We start from the raw sequence: 12,773 nt of genomic DNA on the forward strand, positions 1-12,773 counted from the left end.
ATCAGAGCGATTTTTTGATAGTACCGCGTGGCAAATTTCCATCTAGACTACATATGTCAAATTCAAGACGTATCTAAATCCGGCCCGCAAGACTATTTCTATCAGTCAATTCAACCTTGCTAGTGGGCTAGATCGTTTTTATTACGGTTTTGATTCACCAACACTTAAATTTAGTCACACACGCAAACTCCGCTCAACACAAATCACCCCCCACCCCCACTCCTCAGGAAATTCAGCTTGTTTTAGGTTGGGAAATGCAGTTCTTTAAGTGAAAACAACGTATTTGGCGTGAAATTAATCCAGTTTCCACTACAATTTCTGAACAATTGTGACACATAACTGTATTTGAAATATATATATTAATAATCGGCGGTTTAAAAAAAGCCTATGGAGAAATCAATAGGACAATTTCACTTCTGGAACCCGTGGGAGAGAAAGTGACATAATTCTTCGGGTTCTCTATTCACTACAAGTCCGAACATGCACTGCACACTCTGGCGCGAACCACGGAATATATGCACAGTTCACAGGCCTACACTGAGCATTCTGTTAAAGTGTGCTGTGTCACGCATAATGGCTAAAAGGAAAGTGGACAGAGAGGGCAGAACGTTCCAGGACAGGTGGGAGATCGAATACAAGTTCGTGGAGCACAGGGAAAAACCAGTTTGTCTAATTTGCAAAGAGAGTGTATCAGTATTGAAAGAATTTAACTTATGACGTCACTACGAGACCAAACACAGAGACAAGTATGGAGACTTGGACAGATAGCAAAGGCTACAAAAGGTGTCATAGCGATGCATGGCACTACCACAGGGAAGTACATTTTTCAACAGGTCGAGAGGTGAAGTTGCCATGGGAGAAATTGGTGGGACTGACAACAGATGGGGCTCTGTTGTCAGACTGACAACAGCTATGTGTGGTGAAAAGAGTGGGCTGGTAGTGCAGGTGCGAGAGAAGATGCAGGGGGAAAATAGCCCGGGCAAGTTAACAACATAACACTGTATCATAAACCAAGAGGCGCTTTGTGGCAAAATACTATAGATGGAACACATAATGAGCATTGTTACGAAAACAGTGAATTTCATCAGGGCCAAAGGATTGAATCACCGCCAGTTTCGATCACTTCTTGACGAGCTGAATGCCGAATGTGATGATGTGCCGTACCACACAGAGGTGCGATGGCTAAATCGGAGTAAAGTGCTCAAGAGATTTTTTGAGTTGCATGAGGAAATCGCCCTTTTCATGGAAATGTAGGGGAAAGAAATCAAGGAGCTTCGGGATGAGAGCTGGCTGTGTGACCTTAGTTTCTTATGTGACATCTCAAGTCACTGAATTTGAAACTGCAGGGTCGCAAACATGTTATTACTGACATGTATGATGCCGTGAAAGCCTTCCAATGAAAGTGCGTTTGTGGGAAAATCACATGCAACAGGGAAACTTTGCTTACTTCCCGACATGTCAGACAGTGTCAAATTCGCTTTTTCCAAGTGCGACTCTTGCTGGCAAACTACTGCGCACTGAGTTCGAAAGAAGATTTGCCGACTTCAAGACGCAGCAGTTCACTTTCGAGATCTTCTCCAATCCCTTTGCAGTGGATGTGGACAGCGCCCCAGTGGATATCCAAATTGAATTGATCGAACTACAATGCAACACTGCACTCAGCCAAGTTCGACTCAGTCGGCGCTGCCCAGTTTTACACTTTCGTCCCAGACACGCTACCACAGCTCCCCCTTCAGGCTACCTGTGTGCTCTCCATGTTTGTAAGCACATACTTATGCGAACAGCTGTTCTCCCTGACGAAGATAAACAAATCCCCTCACAGAATACGTCTGACAGACAAGCATATTCAATCCATCCTGAGAGTTGTCTCAGCGCAGGATTTTGCCCCCAAGAGTGACCAACTTGCCACAAAGAAAAGGTGCCAGGTGTCAGGTTCCACAAGTAGCAGCAAATAGGCCTTGGCAGGACAGCTATTTTTATTTAAATGCTTGGACAGATTTTTATTTATGTTTTGCAAGTGAATATCACGTGTGATATAAATATATGTTTTAGTTATGTTTAAATGTTTCAAATCCTATCTGAAGTTAGTTTGGCTTGAGTGATACTCGTACAGCTGTAGATGTACGTTACTAGCTGGCTTTCTTATAGCTTGGTTACGCTACCGTGTGCCTGTGTCGTTTTAGGCTTGTTATTATGTTTTTTTGATGCATTGCCGTTGTGAATATGTGAGTGTGTGCAAGTGAGATTAAAAACGTGAGACACACATCAAAACACTAGTCTACTTCATCTTATTGAAACACAACAGATACAACATACTAACAATAATAAATGGTTAATAAATGGTCACAGCATTCATATGCACATTCTTTGGGGGTGGGAGGGCAAAATATTTACATCCGGCCCTCCACTTCAATTTGATTTTTCAAAGTGGCCCGCAGTGGAATTGAGTTTGACACCCCTGATCTAGACCAATCAGCTGAAGTGTTGTTGCGTGACGTTATCTGCACTATGTACAGTGAGAGATGGCGAACGAAAAACTGGTTTTCAGGGTGCAAAAATGCCCTCAACTGTGATACTAGACGCCCCGTCCACATTATAAGGAAACGCTAAAGAAGCAAGACACCTGGGACAACATAGTGGCCAAACTAGACATGTCAAGTAAAAATATTTGCATTTGAAGAGCAACAGAAAACATACGCTATATAGCATACTGTATGTGCCTAATCACGTGAGATGTGATCAAATTCAAAAACAGCTTTATAGGCTGAACACGTCATTGCAGTTGATACAGTATTGTATTACATGTTTTCGCCAAAATTATTCTTATAATATATATGGGCCTCTTCAGTGAGTTGCAGGAAAATAATTCCATCTCGGGTTCCTGTGACAGTTTATAAATTACTCCATAATTTATAAACTGTCACAGAAACCCGAGATGGAATTATTTTCCTGCAACTCACTGAAGAGGCCCATCCATGTATTTTTATATATATATATATATATATATATATATATATATATATATATATATATATATATATATATATATATATATATATTGTTGCAGACTAGTGGGAGGAGGAGAAAAAATGTAGTCCAGGATGGGTTAAAGGTCTACATCCCCCAGAATGCCACGGTAGGGAGCCAGGATGAGATTCACCTGGCTCTAATAATTAATGAGGGACACCTGCCGGGGATTAGCAGGCTGTGTGTAAAGCTGGAACAAAGGTAGTGTGTAAGTCTTTTTTTGTGTGTGTTTGGAAAGTGTTTTGAAATTGGTAAACGACTTAGGTAGCTGTCCGATTTAGTTAGAACCTTGACAAAAAAGTTTAATTATTACTCTATGTGGGAGTTAGGCTTTTGTTTTGTTTGTTTCTTTTATTTCTGTTAATATATATCTATCTATATATTTGGTCTGTGATTGGTTAAAACCTCATCATAGGAGCAAAAATAGATTTAACTATTGCCCTTACATCCTTACACCACAACGCAATAGTCTCAGTCTGTCAGTCCCGCCCCTTTTCAAAGCAACGCCCTCCACTCCTAAACAACAAGATAAAATGGCTGAGTGAAAAAACTACAAAACAAATTACAAAACATACTACAAAAGAAAGAAAAAAAAACTTCAAAAACATTTTCTGTTATTTCTGTTATTTAGTTATTAACTTTTGCTGTATCAGCCATATTAAAACAACATACTGTTAAGCCATAAATATTTACGACCAAAATATTTGGCGAATCACACATAAAACCAATTTTGCTCCAGAAATGTTGCCGACCTGTTGCATTACTTCATTATATGTACAGCACTAAGATATTTGTGCCAAAAAAGTTAACTTTTTATTTTTTAATACACAAAAAACGCATAATAGAAGGCTTGCAAATATTTATGGCTTTACAGTATATAAAGTCATATTTACTAACCAACCTTGCCTCGCATTATTTTGACTGACTCCTATATTAAATATGTACTGCACAGGAACAATACCACCTGAAGGTAACAATAGTATTCCCTCAGGTCAATTATTTTCCACTACTCGTCTTCAGTCCATATCCATATTTAATATATACAGTATATATATATATATATATATATATATATATATATATATATATATATATATATATATATATATGTGTGTGTGTGTGTACACACACAGTTGTAGTCAAAAGTTTACATACCCCAATGGAAATTTATAATTTCTAGACATTTCTCAAACAAAGAATTTAAAAAATCTTTTGTAGAAAAAGTTTTCCTTTTGTGCATGACAAAAAAAAGTTACAAGAAATAGATGTCTACAATTATTTATTTTAGATTTTTTTGGGGGGGGTAAAACTCCAAAAATGCTAATTCAAAAGTATTCATACCCTTTGATGCTATGATAGTATTGTCTACAAGGTGCTAGAAATTTCAAAATGATAATGCAGAACCTAATGCTGTTTTTCCTCTTATGGCACAGGACATTTAGCTCCAGTACATGGTAAAATGGATTCCATAGCATACCAAAAGATATTGGCCAATCATCTGAAACCCTCCGCTACAAAACTTGGTTTAAAGCGCAACTGGACGTTCCAACAACGATCCAAAGCACACATCAAAATCTACTTCAGAATGGTTAAAGAATAAAATCAAGGTTCTGGATTGGCCTAGTCCCGATCTAAATCCGATTGAGAATCTTTGGTATGAGTTGAAGAAGGCTGTGCACAAGAGAAGTCCAAGGAATTTCAATGAACATAGGCTATTTATACATATTCTTAGTCAACTCATTTTGGCAATTTTAACTCAACTCAAATACCAAACACTGAGCATCTGGCGTTTTTATGAAATAATATGACTTGAGCTCAGTATTTTGTTATCCCAAGGAACAATACTACTCAAACAATCAAGAAACCTATCTGCTCAGTATTTAAAATGTAAATGATGTATGTGCTCAATGAGCTATTGTTATAAAACTTAGACTGTTGCATTTTCATTTTATTTATATATATATATATATATTTTAGCTCAAAGAGCCAGCTGCCCAACGTTTCGATATGTTGTACATATCTTTCTCAAGGGAGCCTGTGTTTGAATCCAAACATTGGAGGTATTTATAGGTTTTTGACGGCATGACAACTACTTGTTATTGTTTACATTCAAATTCATGATTTATTCTTACATGATGTAATGGTGTTCTATATATTGTGACATCATTTTTACTTCTATCTTTGAATCTGTATTAATTCTAATTAACACTACTTTATATAAACTTATATTTTTATTATATCATGCAATGCTGGCTCTGAGGATCAATCTAGATTTGGCCTCCCCAGCGCATCAACATGCACAACTTTTGAATGAATTTTGTTTATTTATTTAAATGTTATATATTTATTGAAGTTAATTAGTTCATTCTTTTCTGTTGAGTCCCGCTGGCATAATCGTGTTCAGTCTATTTATCCATTTACTTTCTTTTATTCTTCTATATGTCGCATTGTCTAATTTGAGCTGTTCTAATACTACAAACTTTACATCATTTATGTCATGTCCCTGACTGGTGAAGTGCTGTACTGTTGGTTCATTCATTTTTTTATTTCTAATTAATGAAAGGTGGTTCTGAATTCTTTTATATAAAGTAGTTCCAGTCTCTCCAACATATTTGATTTCATCACATTTTTCACAGGCTATTCCATAAACAACATTGCTATTTTTACAGTAGGTATTAGTTTTTAGTGGATATGTGGTGTTCTTATGTTTAATTATATTTTTACGTTTGTCTATGTATTTACAAACTTTACATCTACTAGTGCACATGTTCGTAGAACCTATTTTGTCAATTATTCTTTTATGTTTACTGTGAACTAAAATATCACCTAAATTAGCTTCTCTTTTGAATGCTACAACTGGGGCCTTAAGAAATACTTTTTTTAATTTTTCTGAATTATGTAGAATCCGCAAGTGTTTCCAAACTATCTTAGAAATATTGGGCAAAAGTTTAGAGTAAGTCATTATTAATGGGACTCTTTTGACCTTTTTATCTCTATTTTTATAATCCAGTAGATCATCTCTTTTTAGTTTATCCACTTTTCTTAACTCCGTCTCTATAATTCTTTCTTTTTTTAAGATTTGTTTTTAATACATTTCTTTGATTTACATAGTCACTTTCTTTTGAGCATATATATATATATACATATATATATATATATATATAACTTATATTATATGAATGAGAGAGAGAGAATACATACAGGTCTCGAGTCATATGACCTTACACAGTGAACTCATCAGTTGTTGACATTGAGACTTGCGGGTATTTCACACTAGCTGATGTGAGGGAATCGCATCGCAAAATATTAAACATGTTTAAACTTTGAAAGTCGAGTGAACTCGATCGGCTGATCCTGTAAAATTGTATCGCAAAGCATAACACACTACCCGATGCTGAAAAATCCACAAAACCCCCAGAAGAATACGCCCGTGACCATAACAATTTCATTATGGAAGACAGCAAGGTAAAGAAGGTACATGTGTGCAAGTACTGTCACGTTACTATACATACTGTGCCAGAAAAAAAATTCCAAGGATTTTGGTAGGTAACTGAAAACATAATTTCCATAGAGTATAAAAATGTGTAACCCCCCCAAAAAAATTGGATTTCACAGTATCTACATAAAACTCGAAAATAGCTACAAATAAAAATACAAATACAGAAAAATGTAATTAATAAACACCGAAAAACATAAGCCCTAAGAGCTGTAAGAATCAACTAGTTGCTGTTTTTCTTAGCTTTTAACAAAAGTGGGAGGTATATAATGGCTGACATTTGTATGCCCCAGAATAAATTAATAACATATATTTTCTTTGATTTCTGTAAAGGTTAAGCTCCTGCATGTGCTGGTTTACAGCTATCAGCACTAAGGATCAGACTACTTCAGCGTCTGTATTTTAATAGGGATTTAAATAATACTCTTGTAATTTTTAATCTATCTCCTCAGAACTCTTATCCAACAGTGTTTAACTACATTCATGATGAGAAGGGCTTTATAACGAGGCTGTGTGGTCCAGTGGTTAAAGAAAAGGGCTTGTAACCAGGAAATCCCCGGTTCAAATCCCACCTCAGCCACTGACTCATTATTATTATTATTTATTTCTTAGCAGACGCCCTTATCCAGGGCGACTTACAATGGTTACAAGATATCACATTATTTTTACATACAATTACCCATTTATACAGTTGGGTTTTTTTACTGGAGCAATCTAGGTCAAGTACCTTGCTCAAGGGTACAGCAGCAGTGTCCCCACCGGGGATTGAACCCACGACCCTCCGGTCAAGAGTCCAGAGCCCTAACCACTACTCCACACTGCTGCCATATGTCATTATCACCATATGCCATTCTCTGTAGGATTCAGCCAGAAGGGATAGAAAATGAGAGCATGTGTAGTAGCCTGCTTAGTATCCCTTTCAAAATTATAACCAGTATTTAGTGTATAGCGTATGTATAACTAAGGCCCTGTGTAAATTGCTGTGCAGTGATTATGTCATGTGACTATATGCAATCTAGGCGGGAAATTAAAATACTACACTGTAAACAAGAACATGGATGCCTCTAAAAAGGCTAAAAATGTGTCTGCAGCAGATCACGTAAAGCAGTATCGAGCAGGAGTTTTACACAGCGATGGAGGTAAGCTCTTCTGTAGGTCTTGCAACATTACTGTAGATCACTACCGAGAATTGGCTGTTGACAGGCATTAGATTCAAGTGTTCACCGAAAGAGAAAGGTTGAAATCCAGAGCAGTACTGTAACTGCTTTACTTGCAAAGAAACAAAAAACGGTGACTTCTGTGTTCCAAAAATCTACTGAAAACCGTGAAGCAGGAAACAATTAAATTTTGACCTGACAGAGGCATTTGTTTGCGCAAATATCCCTCTTGAAAAATTGGACAACCAAAAGTTACGTACATTCTTCAGACTGAGTGTAGCTAATGGTAGTGATTCCTTCATCAGCCCAGCTGAGACATGAATACATACCTAAAGTTGTGGAGTATCACAAGTAGGAGATTAAGGAATTGGTAAAACAGTCTGGTTGCTTGTCAGTGGTCACTGACGAGTCGACTGATGCCCAAGATCAGGATGGGTTACACATTGTATTTGTTTTGCAATATCTAAATGGTGAACATGCATCTGACGTACTAAAACTGAAAGCTGTCCTTGCAGATACACTTTACCTACAGACTGTTAATTACAACACCATTTCACAAGCTATTGTAAAGTGCTTGAGTAACCTTGATGTTGATTTTGATGATGTCAGTGCATTTATCTCTATATTTGATGTTTAAAAAAATAATAATAATCTGTACACATAATATATAAAATAGTTCCATGCACATTCCACGAAATACGATACTTCTTTACCCGTGACACTGCTGTGAATTTTAAAGAATTTCACAGGGCCTTATGTATACTCTCAATACAGCTCAAGACTAGGAGGATGCACAAATATGAAATCCCAATTAATGATTCGACCTTCAGACAAGTCAAGTAACAGTGTTTATTTAGGTATTTTAATGTTGTACTGTATACTAAAATGTTTAATAAATGTTAGTGCAAACTGAGGTACCTCTATCTTTTGAAGCTGAGATTCCCAGTACCTCAAGTATGTATGCCCCAAAGAGTTCTTGTTTGAGCTTTTAAATATGTTATTAAAAATGTACATCTACATTTTTTTTTCATTTTAAAACAGCAATCATGCAATATATAGTGTGATGTAAATGTTCTGGATCTGTCATGTTTCCCTAACATATTAAAAAAGTAATATTGTGCCATGTCTTCATTTGAGAACTTACAACAAGAAATCAATCAATAATATAACTTATACTGTGGCCAGGTGATGCTTTGTTGTAATTCATTCATTTGTGTATTTAAAATGCCACTTAAGTACCAGCTGATATATATTTAATTTGGTGAGCCTTAATATTTTAATTAGAATTGTGTTGTTGTTGTTTGGCATTAGTGAGCTTCTGTTTCAGTAAAGACATCGCTCACATAAACACACACATCTATTGAAAGGAATATTTACAATAAAAAAATGTGTCAAAAGCACCACTTCTCCCTTTTCTCTCAAAAGCCTGTCCCTGAAATGTGGCATAGTATCTATGCAGAACCTTCAAAGCACCATATTGGTGATTTTCATTTTACTGCCATGCTGGGTGCACAATGTTTCCATCACCTGAGCACTGTCTGTCAAAGACCATTCATCAGGAAAAGCTGGGTTTGACGGTCAGTTCTGCAGCTGCAATTCGTAAAGAAGAATCATGCTCGCTTATCAATCAGACCTGTAATTACTTCTCTGAAAAAAAAACTGCATTAGCTTTAAAATACAGCAGTGCATCTCAATTGTTTTTTGATTAGAACTGTTTCAAGTGACCTCTGGATTATTTTGACAGGAAATAATTGGATTTCATCATTATTCAAAAACAGCATGAGATCAGTTCATTGTTGATAACACTTGCTTTAGTTTGAGTGTCATCATAGGGGGTTTAATAGATATTCTATTAATATTCAGTTGGCCTGTAAATTGAAGTTCTAGTGCACGTTAATAAAGTGTCAGTAGATGTGCAATAGGGGTGCTACATTGATATGCAATTGCAAAACCAATTGATCTCTGTGGCGGAGTGTCCCGCCCCTAATTATTATTATTTGTATTATTGTTTGCGGCGCGGATACCAGCGCCGCGTATTTCTTATTTATTATTATTATTATTATTAATTTCTTAGCAGACGCCCTTATCCAGGGCGACTTACAATTGTTACAAGATATCACATTATACATTATTCAGATATCACATTATTTTTACATACAATTACCCATTTATACAGTTGGGTTTTTACTGGAGCAATCTAGGTAAAGTACCTTGCTCAAGGGTACAACAGCAGCGTCCCCCACTGGGGATTGAACCCACAACCCTCCGGTCAAGAGTCCAGAGCCCTAACCACTACTCCACACTGCTGCCCTTGTGAGGATGCATGACTGATCACTGATCCTTACCAAACGCGTGCAGACTGTGGCCGAGGGGTAATAAGATAATTAACAGCTAGTTAACCCCTCGGCCAGAGTATAAGAACCTGCAGCTGCCCGTGCTGCGGGGTGGAGTGTACAGAGGAGAGAACGGGGAGCAGAGAGAGCGAGGAAAAATAACAACATTTAAAAACGACTGCTAAACAATCTTTGTTTTTTCGTTTGGCCCTTGTGCCTTTTTGTTTTGTGTTTTGTTGTTTTGTTTAAATCTTTTGTTTTTGTTTTGTTTATTAATAAATTCAGCTGAATGCCATAGCATTCAGCTTCACCCGCCCATCCGTTGTTTTGGTTTCAGTTACTTCCTGGTCCGTGACATCATCACACATCACCACTGCAAGCCAGCCTGTCACAATCTCCAATTAAAAGTCAATCGAATATATATATAAACCATTTATTTATAGTCAATAGGTTTCTAGAATATGTTCATTAAAGACATATTGACTTGGGTATAAAACATCATGGGATCATACTAGAAGCATTTTAGATGACATTTGCATATCGTACACTATTTGTAATCACATTATTATGTTGTATGTCAATCCCCCATTAGACTGTCCTTGCATTTGTGACCTCATATTCAATATACATAATAAATGTTTATTCATCTATCTGAGTTGTTTTGGCCTCCAATCAATATCGGATATCTTTTTTTGTTTGTTTGTTTTTTTAAATGCATGCTGCTGAATGATACTGTCAATACAGAATTAATAGCAACGTACTACTACTCCCCATCTAGAATACAGTTATTGCTATTTGTGTTTTATTAATGGTTATTAAATGATAAATGGTATGTCAATAGATGATTAATAGCACAACATTTGCCACTTAAAATAAAGTGAAAGCTATTCTGACTATTTTATTTTTTTTAAATAGATGTTTGCCACTTAAAATGAAGTGAATGCTGTACTGGCATCATGAATATAGATATTTTTAGTCCATTGAATAAATAACACAGAAAAACCAAATAACCAGAATAACTCAAAAAAACCTCCCTTGACCCGGCTGTCTTATCTAACTTCTGTCCCATATCCAATCTTACTTTTCTCTCCAAAACTCCTGAAAGGGCTGTAGCCAGCCAGCTGATGAAACATCTCACAGATAACAATCTGCTTAAATTTCTGTCTGGCTTCCGGCCGCATCACCGAAACTGTTCTGCTCTGGATTGTAAATGATCTTCTGCTTAATTCTGCTGCTGCTGCTCCCTCTGTTCTTGTCCTCCTTGACCTAACTGCTGCTTTTGATACCATAGATCATAGCATTCTTCTTGACCGCCTTCAGAAGAATGCTGGAATCTCTGGAACCTGTCTCTCCTGGCTGTCCTCTTACCTATCTGGCTGTCTTCTATGACAGAAGCAGTGGTGACCAAAACCCGGTCACCTGCGGTGTCCCTCAAGGGTCTGTTCTTGGGCCACTTCTTTTCAACATCTACATGCTTCCCTTGGGTCACCTCATCCACCAACATAGCCTCCTATGTAGATGACATCCAGCTCTACCTAAAACTCAACCCTGGATGTCCCTCTGCCATGGTCCGGTTCTCAGCTTGCATCCAAGACATCGAGGCTTGGATGTCTGCCAGTTTTCTTCAGCTCAACACTAACAAATCTGAACTACTTCTAGTAGGATCGAAAACTCAACTCAAGAATCTCAATATTGCTGCCTTGAACCTCGGAAACTGTCTGCTGCTGCCTTCCCCCACTGTACGAAACCTTGAAGGTACTTCTGGATAGTAATGTCTCATTTGATGCCCAAATCTCCTCTGTAGTCAAATCCTCCTTCTACCACCTCCAAAACATCTCAAAGGTCCGTTCCTACCTTTCCCTCATGGATGCAGAGATACTCTATCATGCATTCATCTCCTCTCGACTCGACTACTACAACTCTCTCTATGGTGGTCTTCCGTCACACGCCATAAACCGATTGCAGCTGTTTCAAAATGCCGCTGCTAGCATCCTTACCAGATGTAAAGAACATGATCACATTACCCCCTGTCTTGCCCAGCTGCACTGACTACCTGTAAAGTCCAGGATTACTTTTAAAATTCTCCCGCTTGCTTACAAGGCCCTTCATCACACAGGTCCATAGTATCTCTCCAACCTGCTGACCCGCTATGTCCCTGCACGCAAGCTGAGGCCCTCTGATTCTGGCTTGCTTGTTATACCCAAGCAAAAGTGCACCACACTCGGAGAGCGCTCTTTTAGCTTCATGGCCCCGACTCTCTAGAACTCTCTCCCAGCTTTAGTGCGTGCAGCTCCCACAGTCACTCGCTTCAAATCAGCTCTCAAGACCCACTTGTTCTCTATTGCTTTCAATGCTCTTTAAGCCTGATATTTGTTATTAGCTGTTGTCTAAATTGCTATTTCAGGTTTTTCACTCCATCTTATTTGTATGATTCTGTATGACACACGCATCAACAATGTTTAGAATTCACATCCTAGCCTTGTATTTAATGTATTATGCCTGTATTTAACCCTTTGCTGCCGAAGTGCTCTAATTTCGATACTATGATGCTGATTACAAAACGCATCATATCTCAGCCGTCCAACCAGCAATCTTGTTTTTTGTTTTTTTTTTCATTGTCATAGCCATGACTATGGTGAATGCCTCCATGTAATTGGGTGGGACATATTTTTTTAACTACAAGGATGATTAACCCTTTGCGGTCCATTGTCGGACTGGGTCTGACATTGCAATTATTCCTCACAGGTCCTTTGTCAGACT

The 12,773-nt window shown here is 37.6% G+C and overlaps 1 pseudogene; it reads left to right on the plus strand.

The window, feature by feature from the left end:
* Window positions 1–713: 713 nt before the first annotated feature.
* Window positions 714–1,955, plus strand: LOC117400098 (general transcription factor II-I repeat domain-containing protein 2-like; annotated as a pseudogene).
* Window positions 1,956–12,773: the final 10,818 nt, after the last annotated feature.

The sequence above is a fragment of the Acipenser ruthenus genome, chromosome 4 (assembly GCF_902713425.1).
Source record: "Acipenser ruthenus chromosome 4, fAciRut3.2 maternal haplotype, whole genome shotgun sequence".
Lineage (NCBI taxonomy): Eukaryota > Metazoa > Chordata > Actinopteri > Acipenseriformes > Acipenseridae > Acipenser > Acipenser ruthenus.